Source organism: Triticum urartu, chromosome 3A (genome assembly GCF_056163025.1).
Source record: "Triticum urartu cultivar PI428250 chromosome 3A, HENAU_Tu73, whole genome shotgun sequence".
NCBI lineage: Eukaryota > Viridiplantae > Streptophyta > Magnoliopsida > Poales > Poaceae > Triticum > Triticum urartu.
Window position 1 is genome coordinate 683,182,769 of NC_141875.1, and position 13,708 is coordinate 683,196,476.

A 13,708-nucleotide genomic window follows, 5' to 3' on the forward strand; every position below is an offset into this window, starting at 1 on the left:
GTTCAACTAATTGAACTTAAAAAGACGAGTTAAACACCCCACTCACTCCCCCACAATGCCTTTCCAGTGTAGGGTATTGTCGGAAGAGAAGTTATCATTCAAAACATTTATCCATCCTAACCCAATACACTATGAAATCAATGATATTAGCTAAATATTTATTTATAACTTTTAAATTATTACCTCCCGTTGGGGATGATAAAAGGTTTTTCGTCCTTTTTCAACAACGATTTACAGTCGTTTGACAAAAACCAGGAGAATTATAAACTAGCAATAAACTACAATCGTTTCAACCGTATTTTACAACGAAAATAACCATGGAGAAAACAAACACAAAATCTTCACATAGTGGTAGATCAACTTCGTCGAATGTTTATATATTCAATATATCGGTGGAACGAGTGGATGATGGTTCTTGAAAAAGGAGAATCTGTTAACTTATTATCTTAAGAGGAGACATCAACACAAAATATACCCCTCCTGGACCAAATCATGCCCCCCTCCGCTTTCAAAACAACGAAGTCCTTGGTTTTCTCGCAAAATCAGAAAAGCGATAATGCTTCCATGGGGGAATGATAAAATGTTTTTCGTCTCTTTTCGACAGCGAATTACACTCGTTTGACAAAAACCAAGAGAAAAATGAACTAGAAAAAAAATCTTCACACGTTTCAACCATTTTTGAACTCCTTGTTTTTTGCGCAAAATAAAAAAAGTGATAATACTTCCATGCCATTCATCAAATTAAAGGAAGCACTATCGAAAAAGGTAGTTATATCGATGGCAAGCGGATGATGGTTGTTGAAATAGGAGAGTCGGTTAACTTATTGTTGTAAGAGAAGACATCAACACAAAAATTACCCCCACTGCTTCAAATCATATTGTCCTCCGCTTTTCATTTGCATGGGTCGGACTAATTGAACTTAAAAAGACGAGTTAAACACCCCACTCGCTCCCCCACAATGCCTTGCCAGTGTAGAGTATTACCGTAGTGATATGAAGTGGATGCTGGTTATTAAAAAAGGAGAAACGGTTGTTTTCAACAACATAATAAGGAAAAAAACGTAAACGAGGAAGCATATTTGCACACACACAAACTGGTAATACCGGCCCGATTGTTTTCAATATGACCAAGATCCACCAGACGATAGTTTTAATTATACAAATACTAGTGCGAGACATCGAATCTTGTTCAAGCGATTAAACTATGAATTATGAAAATACTAGTACGAAGCACACGATTATCGGACGAGAAACCCTCTATCCGTCACATGTCAGGGTCCACCACGTCCTGTGGAGGCAGCGCTCTGTTTCCGGGCATTGTGAGAACCATTCTCATGAGTTGCTGTCTGAACGGCGTCAGCTGGTCCTGTGCGAAGAAAAATACAGCAAAATAGACATCTATCAGGTCCCAACGTACCAAATAACAATATGTGTGCAATAACATAGAGTAATGTCCAGTTTACCGACCTGCCAGATCTCTTTCTGCATGTATTCACCATCAAACCACCAAATGCAGTGAATGTTGTAGAAGGTGGAGTCATTGCTGCCACAAGATAGCGATCCAGTTAGAACTGCAAGCAAATCGATGGACCACTGAAAAACTTCCAATGCAATTTTACCTTGAGGACGGCTCATGCATCATGCGGTGCACTTTTCTTGTGAATTCATCCTCTCTAACATGCCACCCATCGAAAAACGTCTCTATGCACTTGCACAGTGCGAACAGGAGCCTGTCGATGCATCCTGTATGCTTCCTTTCGAGCTCAACAACATTGTAGTGCGCCCTCTTAGGATCCATCACGTGGACAATTTTCTTCATCATGTCGAAGATGTACAACACGTGGTAGCCGCTCCCACCCTTCATAGGGACCAGTATCTAGCGAAACACAAGCATGACAGGTGATATCAAATTCCTATACTTATATAGGAATGAGAAGCCCAAAGCAAGTTATAACAAGAATTTACCAGACGGCATGTCTTCACATCGTAACGCACGCGCTCTCCAACAAACAGTTTTTTTATGTAAGGATCAGTCAAGAAATCGTACCCTTCCTCCATGACTTTGGCCTGAAATTATACAACAAACTTCAGCCACACACATTTGCATTACGATTGCCCTGGTCATAGAAAGCTTACCGCAAAGTACGGCGGCAAAGGGTGACTGAAACGGCTCCTGTCGGAGCTTTTGTGCCACCTTCCATCATGCTCGACCATAACCATGTTTACAACCTCAAAACCCTTGTCATCAAGCCCCCCCGGCTGATAAAAGTTTGCATAGAACTCGCTCCCGGACATTACGATGTGGGGCGGCCCAGCGAGATCAAACCATGTACTGAAAAAAACGCGAGAATCGTTAGTGAACTTTTTAGGTAGTAGAAAAATCCGAACTAGTAATCTCTCGCGCCACACTACCTGTCTAAAACATCACGTGAGCATTGAGTCATGTTTTCCCATCCTTTCTTAGCGACTGCTGGTGAAACAAACTCGTAAGTGAAGCCAGGTATGCTGAATGGAGATCTCCCGTGATGCATGCATGGCACGGAGCTGCTGCTAGAGTTGTCAGCTCCAAAACTTGACAACAGATTCAATTCTATAGGAGGGGCGCCTATGACAATGGGAGCAACATTTGATTAGATCAGGGAATCAGGTTGCAAAAATCGGAGCTGTTTATTCTGCAAGCTAAAGAACTTACGTTTCCCCTCGTAAATAATTATCTCACCCCCTCGTCAAAGTCTCTTTCTTTTCTGTTCCCCAGGTGCACAAACCCCATGTTTTCATCAGGCTGTGGCACATTAGCTAGGCCACCATTTAGATAAAACTGTCCAAAAGACCCCATGGACATGCGAATTGGCACGCTTGGCAATACTGGATTGGCCATCTCGTCTACCTCAGCCTCCCCGGGCAGCATTGGTTAAATTCAACTACCACTAGCATTCTCACTGTCGAAATATGCATTTATTCTAGTACTCACCACTATCAGTATGCTGCAGGGGCTCGCGATTGGGGACCGGGGGATGCACTGGTTCAGGACGAATCGCAACTGAAAGGCGTACAGATGTTCAGCGAGCAGCAATAAATTCTTCACATATATCAGACCACAAAAGGAAATCATACCAGGACGGAGCACACCCGCTGCAGGAATGGATTGGCCAGGATTTAATGCTTCATTTTGGCTCGTCCCTTCTCCAGTCCCGCTGTAGGCACCTGCATATTGATGATGCAATGATTTATTTTTACCATATAAAGCCAGACAAAATGGGTAGGACCATTTATGCACTAACAGTTATATACCTGTTTGAGCCGCCACAGCAATGAGTTGCTGTTTTAGGTCATTTCCAAAGTCTCCCAGGCCCAGCTCATCAACGTACTTAATTAAAGCTTCCATGTGCCTCCTCGTCACTACCCTCTCATTTTCCATGTGCATTTCAATCTCCTTGCGCATGTTGTTGTTCACAAAACAAATGGCCCCGCTGTTAAGCTCAGATAGCCTCTGGGAAAACTTCTTGTTCCGCTCTGTACTAGCCAGCGAGTGTTCATGCAGCGACCTATTTATAAAATCTTTAGCCTGAAACAAGTTCAGTCAGCGGTCAGCGTCAAATGAAATCATGGTAAACCAAGTACTAGCTTGTACACTGGAGGATTATGATTCACCTCTGTGATTTTGCGCCTGACATGTGTCGTGTCCCACGGGAGGTTTTGAGTTGGCACCGCCCTAGCCTGTTTCACTTCTCCAATCAGTTCACGCGAGAGGTTTCATAAAACAAAGTTAAGAAAAATGATGACAGGCGTCTCTCACCTTCGTCACACCGTACTGCTTAGGAACAGTGCCTGGGATGGTGTTGCCAAGTATAAGTCTGCCGAGGTTGCCAGCTGTGAAGAACCTTATTCTTGGACGCACGGACAGATCTGGATTGACAAACACAGAGTAGTCAACAGAGTCAAAGTGGAGCGCCTGCGCGAAAACAAAGCACGCTCATCAACTCGTTATAGCCTAACAAAAAACTAATAGCCCTGATGGCGCTGCCAAATCCTACTCACCTGCAACACTAATGCGCATCCGTGCACGTGGGGCGTCCTCCTTTCTCTTAAAAGCTTCTTGCATCTTGTTGCCGCGCGGAGTAGTTCACTGTGTATGTATTTCCCCCAGTTCACCTTATGCAGGTTCGAGGGGTCCATGCATATCTCATACGCTTCCCCTGGGATTGTTGTTCTTTTGTCCCTAGGACTGAAACAAGTGGCAATGCAAAGCATGGCAAAACCAACCTGGGTTCGGACTCTGTCTTCCTCGGAAAAGGGGTTTTGGCATGGTTTCTTGAGAGCCCACCGCAGGTCAGCGGGGGTCAGATACAGAGGGAGATCTTCTAAATCTAGCATCCCCCTAATCTTCTTGATTTGGTCTGACGTGGGTGCAGCATATGTGTTTTCTATGTCGATCTCTCCCCCGACAGGCGTGCCTAAGATGTTGTGAATGTCAATCACGTTAAAAGTGACGTAGACGCCTTCTTCTATCTTAAGGGCAGAGCGCTCGGCATCGGTGTTCAGTAACAAGTTCCAGGAGAACTCACGGTCCATGTGCGTGAAGTTGTCTACGTTCAGCATCCCCCCGAGCCCAATATCCACTACGTCCGCTCTCTGGTCGGCCGTAAACTGAACTACTACTTCATAAACATCTTTTGGAGTGAAACAAATATCGACATGGATCTTGGCCCCGTTGGATTTCTTCCTAGACTCGTATACCCTCGACCATGATTTAGTCCTATGCGGGTATCTTTTTGCATACGCATCTAGATCGTCGGACATCTAGTGAACGAAATAACAGATGAGAAACAAGCAAGGACACACGCACAATGGGGGAGAAGAAGAGGAGAGCAAGAAAAAACATATCAGTAAGCAACCAAAGGCAGAGCGGCGATTAAGTGGAGGGAACGGAAAGAATGCTCACCCCGTCGTTGTTCGCCGCTCCCAGCGGCAGGCACTGTTCCAGCTCGGCACTGCCAGTCCGAGAGGAAGCAGAGAGCTTGCTCTTGCACTGGCTGAAGCTCTCCTTCTGCCGAGCTAGCTTGCCGGGGACGCGTTTCTTATGCAAGCGGTGCAGCGAGCAAGGACGATGAAGTAAGGGCTGACTAAACAGGCCTCTGCCTAGCCGTCAACTCGAGCAGCCATGGCGGCAAAGCGTCATGATGGCCCCTGTACACACCGGTAGTGGATTCAAAGCAGCTCCCTCTCCGCTGTCCATCCCCTCGCGAGCAGCGTACGACCCAGCCATGCCGTTAGGTAGCGCCGAAAGCGAGGGCCACTGCTGCCGCGGGCACACGTGATCCATCCTCGCCGGCTCTCATTTAGCCCGTCCCTGGCATTAAACGTTTTTCAGGCAGCTAGTTGGTGAAAAAAAATGATGAACCCGGGCTTTAACTCGCTCTTATTACAGCAGTATCATTAAGAAGCAGCTGGTGTCTTCATGAGGCGAGACCCATCGGAGCAACCAGCGGTAGCAACGTAGCACAAGCAACTAGTCATGGCTGGGGCGAGCTGTGTATACGTGTGTCCACAATGTACCACATCGCATTTTGAAAATAATGGTGGAACTGTTCCCATGCCCCGGCCACATCACACACGTTGAGTTGCCCTGATCATACCATGATCGCCCCCATTAGGGATCAAAAAAATGAAACGAGATCAAGATGCATGGGGCGCTATGAAGTTGATGTTATTTTTTCTCTGTGGTATTTTGCGTGGAGAATTTGGGTTCGAATTCTTTTTACACACCTTTTTATCTCTTTGGATGATAATAATAATAAGGAAATTTTTTTCGACCATGCGACTTGATGATTGTATCACCTCGATATATCTATTCAATGAAATTCTTTTATCTGAAAAAATGGGGACTTGTTGCAAGGAAGAGTTGCATCTCTTCCGTTGATAATTCTCCATTCTCCCACATCGTTTTATTGTCTTCGGTTAATTATTTACACTTATTTCAAAAAATCGTTGTTCCTACCTTATCAACCTTGCTTCCCTCCACTAACTATGAAAAAGTAGACAACACGGCCCTGCTCAAGGACGGGGCCACTGCCCACGACAGTGCTCATGGACGGTAGTTGCGTTTCGGTAGAGTCTGGTTGTAGAAGTCATTTCTTCTATGAAAAACACTTTGGAAGCAATTAGAAGAAAGATCGTGTTCACGACGAGTGGTTTTATCTATTCCGATGATAGTTCTCAAACGAGGGAATTTTTTCAATCGTGCAGCTTGTATCTAGAAAGGGTTTCATATTTTTTCGGTGATAATTCTGCTTTATCCGCCATCACTAAACGCCAAGGCATTGTGGGTATAGTACGCTAGGGACAGTTTTTTCCTCTTCCGTTAATTGCTTACACCTTGATATATCTATTCAATGAAAAGTCCTTTATCTGATAAAGTGGGACTTGCATCTCTTCCGTCCATAAATCTCCATTCTCTCACATCTCTAAACGGCAAGGCATTGTGGGGATAGTCGGTTTGGAAATATGTTTTATTGTCTTCCGTTAATTATTTACACTTATTCCAAAAAATTGTTGTTCGGTGGTATAGCTTGATTGTGAAAGTGATTTCTTTTAATTGAATAACATTCTAAGCAATTGGAAAAAAGTTCGCGCCAAGGCGAGCGGTTGCAAATTTCATTTTTAGGAAAAACACAAATACAATATATGTGTACACAATCAGCGACTGACGATAGTTGGGCTTTTTTTTCAACCGTTCAATTTTTTAGAATGATGCCACCATAAAAATATGTGTACACAATTTTTTGCACTCCTACGATAAAAATGACACGATGATAGTGTTCAGTCATTTTATAACACCGAGTTTATAAAACCCATTCAAGAACATCACACGCACAACCCCGCACGACACAACATTTTTATTGGATGATGGGTGGATACATCGGAGCACGCAAGCAAACTTCTGAAACGGAGTGGGGGTGAGTACAGCCCCAGACAGGATGCTACTGGGCCTTACAAGTATTTGGGCCTCTTGCACGCAAGGCTGTCAACCTCGTCGTCGTCCTCCCATGAGGCCCATGCCCGCTTGTACAGCACAGCGGTGAAGAGTCGGTCGACAGATGGTTTAGGTTCTATCTCTTCCACTGGATCGAGGCAAGCGATTGGATCGTTCTCGCCAAATCCTTCGGTCAAATCATACGGTTCTTCTGTGGACGCCGGGCAGGCTGCCAATTCCGTCTCATCCTTTCTTTCAATCTCCCTTGGCTGTACCAAAAAAAACAGCATGCAACTGTAGTGAGTCATCGTAACTGCAGGTTTTCTGGCAGAAAGAATATTGGACAAACCATCAGCAAATGTGTAGTCGTATCATGTGCTTACATTCGTTTTGCCACAATCTCCGCCCTGTATTGCAATCTGCCCATCGGTACTCCTAGATCGAAGCTCGCGCTGCACGCATGTAGCAACAAAGAATGTGAGATGCAGAGGAAGAGACGGGGGTTGCGGGGACAGAAGGTAGACGAACCTGTGGTGTCTCCGGGCAAATGATACTGCTCTCTCTCTCGCTCGAGTACGCAGAGCTAGAGCTCGACATGACTGCCGAGCGTGTGATGCCACCAGGATGAGCTTTGGAAGGCTTTATAGACAGGGGGATAGCGCGCGGCAAGGGGCAGATTTTGAAATTCGAAAGTCCTGCCCCCACACACGGCTTGTTTGCATCAATGCATTCATAAATGCCTGGAGCAAGGCTGCAAGTTATGAATTCCTTGTTACATTTCGAAGCAGGAGTTTTCATCACGTACATGTGCATCTAGATACGTTCAGACAGTTGGATACACATGTTCATCGTTCAAACACGTTTGATAGATTATATAAAACGCAAGTACGTATGTTCAGACAGCACGACACATGTGCATCTAGATACGTTCAGACAGCACGCCCATACCTAAGCAAATGTTACACGGGGGAATCAGCGTATGAAATTCACCGTCTAATGTGAAGGAGGGACACAGGGCATCATCGAGACGAGAGGCTTGCTGCAAGTCGTCCTTCGGTGCCCTGGAACCCCGCATTTGCCGCATGTGGCCACCTTCCTTTTCTTTTTGGGGATATCACCTCGATCAGGGCAAGTGCTGGCTTTGTGACCTTTGCCCCTGCAGATGGAACAGAACCTAGATCTCTTGGCGCTGTCTTTCTCATAAGGAGCTTTATCACGGCTAGTGGTTGGCCGGCCTCGTTTGTTTTTTCTTTCCGGGGCAAGCAGTTCTTGTTCAACATTGGGCATCAGGCTGGACGCGGCTTCAGAGAAATCTGAATTGTACCCATCACCATTTGGGCATGATGCTTCTGAGGCCTGGCTAATTGGAGGATGCACAGACACCGACGCAGCATCGCGTGATTTAGTTCGATTGCCTTCCACACTTCTTACGGAGCAAGATGTCTTGCCGTTGACAAACTTTGAGTTTGGACCGCCAAGAACTACATTGTTGGATACCTGTTGCTCAACGACGCCAAGGCCGTCATTGAACGCGCACACCTCGGCGCCTCTTGTTCTAAGTTCAACCAGGCCTGTCATCATAAACTCAAAAGCCGCCGGTTCCTGTCCCCCATATTTGCAACCTCCAGGGCAGTGATGTACAGAGCAGAACGCCTGAAAGTGGGCGCATCCGGCGGACCCATGTCTTGTTGATAGTGTTTCAGATGCGCTGGCAGGTTGTCTCTGCCATGTATGCTCCACCTTTTCAGTATATGCCTCGAAGGTATCTGCTTCAGGCGTAGTAGAACCATCACCTGCTCATCATGAAGACAATTGTGAAGTCTTCGAAAATAAAGCACCTATCAATGTATATTGATCATAAAAATGGTCGCGTGAAACTAACCTGTAGCGAGTGACAGCAAACCATGCCCATGTGCTCAAACAGACCGCAAATGCACGAGAAATAACCAAGGTTATCAGACACGTTGACCTCAAACTGGCACTTGAACCACTTCTCACGGAGCTCGGCTTTCCGGTGTGTCACTATGTATTTCTGCTTCTCTATGATTTCTTCGACATCATACATTCCAGATTCATACAGTATGCCACCAAAAATCTCAAACATCTTCCTGGTATATATCTTGCTTGCGTGTACTTCAAGAGAGGTGTTCACCTTCAGCACAACATGACTCTGTTTGGAAAAAAAGATATCATTTTTCACAGCGAGTCTGAGTAAGCAATTGGTCATGGCATACAAGAAGAAATTCTCACCGGTCTAGTACGTTTCTCCTGGAATCCTTCCTCCTGTTCTCGGTCGAATTGGAGCTTGTTGTATTGCTTGACAAATAGATTCATTGAGCATGACGGGGGGACATACTGCTTCAGCATATGGTTTGCACTCTCACTCCTGCCAGTGCTGGTTTGGTGAGCACAGAATTTCCCGGCAAAGTAAGGTTTTGCCCACTTCTGCCTAGTCTCGTAGATCCGCACGAGATATGGATTTGTTTTCAATGAATATTTGTCAAGCAATGCTGCCCAGCCGTCCTCGAATTCATCATTAGTCAGCATCTCACGGACAAGCTTGTGGAATTCAGCCCTAAAATCTGACTTCTTGGTGTAATGAGCACCCAGGTTTTCTTTGGCCTTCTTCAGCACGTGCCATTTGCACCAGCGATGCGTGGATTCAGAATACACCTCCTCGGTTGCCTTTTCCATGGCTCTAGCTTGATCTGTGAAGGAAACATGCAAAAGTCATGCACCCGGTTGCATGTACTAAAGACGATATAAACACAAAAGCGCTCCGGAGACGCCCCCATTACCTATTAGAATTGTAATTGGTTTTTTACCACCCATCATCTTCACGAACTCGTAAAAAATCCATTTGAATATATCCTCGGTCTCGTCTCGCATCAAAACCCCCGCATAAAGCACACTCTGAAAATGATTATTCACCCCCACAAACAGACCAAATGGCATATCATACAGGTTTGTTTTGTATGTCGTGTCGAAGGTGATAACGTCACCGAAGTGATGGTACTGTGTTTTGCTACGCCCATTCGTCCACATAAGGGTCCGTATCCTACTCTCATCATCTACCTGAACGTTGTATGTGAACTCGCTGTCTTGTGCTTTCATTTATGAAAAAATAGCCATTGTCTTTCGCACATCGTCATCTGCTTGCTCCCTGCTAAGCTTCCCACACAGAGTCCTTAAACATCTCTTGGTGAACGACACATTCTCAACTCTACCAAAAAATGTTGCGATTATACTATAAACCTTGCTCAGATTAACATTGTTCTGTCTCAGTTGGGAAACAAGCTCACGTGTGTATTTGTCAATATGCCTATGCGATGGGAAATGCAACTTCTCAGCACAAGTGTTCAGCATGGGGTGGTTGTGTTTGGACCTGAATTCGTTGATGTACCAGCCTTCGTCGTCCGTTCGGAGAAGCTTTATCATGGCTTGGCATTGACACCATGTAGACTTCGAATTTGTTTCTTTTGGGACGACACATTAGACAGTGAACACTTGTTTGTAGGACTCATACCGAGCAGCAGCAGACGAACTCCTGCATGCATTTTGTCCCTTTTACATTCGTCCTTCTCTTTGCATAGCGAACACCAAATCCACACTCCCAAGAATACAGGTTGTAGAATTCATATGCCTCATTTATCGAGTCAAATGATAGCCCAACGGACGGAGTCACAACAGAATCTGAATCCCTATCTGCAAACCCGGTTAGAGCTTTTTCCAGCGCAGTGACCCTGTCTGCACTTGTTGGTCTTTCGTCTGGCATGATATCCCGCCGTTTCCTGAACCACGGACGCAGGCAATCAAATCAGGCCAGCCGGCCGGTATGAGCTAAAACAGAGAAGCAAGAAACGGGTATTACCTGCTAACCCATCCAAACTTGTCGTCCAGGGCTACATACACATTCTCCGCCCTGCTGGCCTTATTCTCTTCTGAATCGCTGACGTCTGGGCGTAGAACACCTTCAACCGTATCTAATAAATCTGGGAATCGGCCGCTGGGATCATCTTCGGCGACCTCACGAACTGCGCCCAGGGATCCAGGATGCCTTGCAAACCGCGGCGAATCTGGTGAGACTGCCGGGCCACTACATCCATTGGATGCACCAGATCCAGAACCGGGGAACGTGAAGCTAGGGGATTGAGAGGAAACGAGGCACTGTGTAAGCATGAACTCCATGCTGAAAGAGAAAGAACACAACAGATGGATTGGTGCAGACATACTGACCTGATCTCTGTGCCCGCGGACTCCATCTCCACACCTTGACGCCGACGTGCGAGTGGGTGGGAGCTAGATGTGCTGCGAGTTCACCAGATGACCCGTCCAGAAGCACGACCAGCGGACACCCAGGGAAATTAATTACCAGGTCGGGGAGCTATCTTGTCCGTGTATTCATACGATACTTAAATGCGACGTGGGCCAGATCACAGAACATATAAAGAGATGTATTATCACAATTATGGATCGAGCAGCCCCGTATTGCCAGAGGGCCTATTAAAGTTAAGAATCGCAAAGCACGCGTGGACGGGCTGGATATCGGCAGCGCGTGGCCGCATGTCCCAAAAATCCGCGTCGGGTTGGTGGGTGCATTAGCTATCCATCCACAACACATTAAGATCAGATCCTATTTTAGTTGCAAAAAGACAAAATCTTAGCATTCATGTGCTTCAGTTCAACGTTATCTGTATCTGGTTGGAGGAAATGAATGAACTATATGTTTTGAACTAGTAGGTTGGAAAAGGCACAAAAATGAGTGAGTGCATACATTTTTCTTGACTTTCATGCTGACATTAATGCGGCTATTCTTGATTTACAATAACAGGGAAAGTCAAACAAGATCAAATACAAGACAATCAAGTTCAAAAAATACAACATAAAACTTCATAGCTAATAGGCCACCATAGGTTGGAAGGTGTTGGCCCAAACAACAGTTGAATATATGTGTATTACCAGAATAAAATTGTTGGTGAGTTGCAACTTTCAACCATGAAACTCTAATTTCCATTTTCCTTTTTTCTTTTGTAAATCACCAAATGATTTGACCATAGAACTCGAGTAGTTTCTGTCTAAACTAGGTTAGAATGCACAAAAATGGTATCTATGAAGGGATAGACGTATGCCGGTTCATGAAGAAAAGGTTCAAAACGCGCACCAATCTTCCATGGGGATTAGGTCAATAAAAACAAACTATGTAAATGCCCATTCCCCTAATGCATCTAGTAAAACTGGTGGTTGGAGCAGACCTCTTGTGGGATTTGGTAATAAGCTGAATGTTGATGCTTCTTTCGATCATGATCTGCTGAGAGGCACAACTGGAGCTGCTCTCTAAGATGATAAAGGAAGATTTATTGTTGGCAAAAACTGGAAGATTGACTGGTGTGATGATGTTTTGATAGCAGAAGTTTTGGCTCTAAGGTTTGGATTATTTCTTGCACAGATTGTGGGATGCAATCGCCTTGTTATTAACTCCGACAACGTGGTAGTCATCAACACAATGAAGAATGGAGGACAATTGGCGGAGAGCCAGCACTGGTCTTCGATGATTGCTATTTTTTGGCTTGTGATTTTTCTCTTAGTAGGTTTGGACATTGTAATACTGAAGCAAATAAGGTGGCTCATGAACTTGCTACTAGATTAACGAAAGTTACCGTGACAAGGGACTGTTTTGAGGAGCCCATGAATAAAATTGTACCTTTTCTTATGGACGATGTAACTGTTATTTCCAATCTAACATTATTAAGAAGTTGATCCCCACTACTAGGCATTCTTTCAACATGCAAACACTCCACCTCAACATGCGTGCCACATCAGCCATTCAGTTTTAACATGCATGCTACATTAGTCATTCAGTTTCAGAGAGCAGCCAATAAATATATCGACACCTACTATCTCTGTATATGTCTCTATGACCGCCCCTCGCCGTCTCTCCCCAGCGGTTTCCCATGAGGAAAAACAAAAACTAACTTCCGCTATCTATGGTACACCCACTAACTAATTTTCCTGTGATGTCCACAAGTCACATAATGTTCAGTTACAACACCATTATCTCATGTTATTGTTACCCCAGGTAAGGCGCTGCAGTCCTCTCATCTCCCAAATTAACTCCCCAGCCCGATTGATTTTTCATGGCCCTCTTCATCTTCTGCAAGATACAAATACGAGGGTGACATATGAAGTTGGTCTCCCCTAAGCAATGGATCTGCACCTTCCTGTGTTCTTCAACACTAGGAGTACCCCTGCTCAAGAGATTCCTGGAGGTGACGAATTTGAAGCTCTCACATTGATGCCCATCGGCTGCTGGTACAACTCCCACATCTTTGCCGCTACCATGTTGCACACCATGAATTAGGAGGGGGGGGCATCGACCCGAAGCTCCCCGACCACGCCGTTGAAGCAAGTGGGGCCTCTAGGTCGTTGAAGACGCGCACCATAGACGATGTTGCGACACCATACTCGGCGCCTCCACCAAAGGCCCCCAACTCTAAAATATATTTATATGTTCTACTTGCAGGATGCCGAAGGCAAAGTCTGCAGTAGCAATCTAAAGGAAAGCAATGATACAGTTTGAAGACAAAATATACACATGGTGCATGCAGTCGCACATGCATACACTATGCATGATGCAATGACTTGAATTATAAGCAGGACACCGATGATTTTCACAAGAGAATAGCAACTTTCCGCTTATTGATCAATTCATGCTCTCCAGATAAGTGAACCTCAGTT

At 45.2% G+C, this 13,708-nt stretch overlaps 1 pseudogene; it reads right to left on the bottom strand.

The window, feature by feature from the left end:
- Nucleotides 1–1,264: 1,264 nt before the first annotated feature.
- LOC125531671 (uncharacterized) lies at nt 1,265–11,235 on the bottom strand (annotated as a pseudogene).
- Between the last annotated feature and the right edge of the window lie 2,473 nt (nt 11,236–13,708).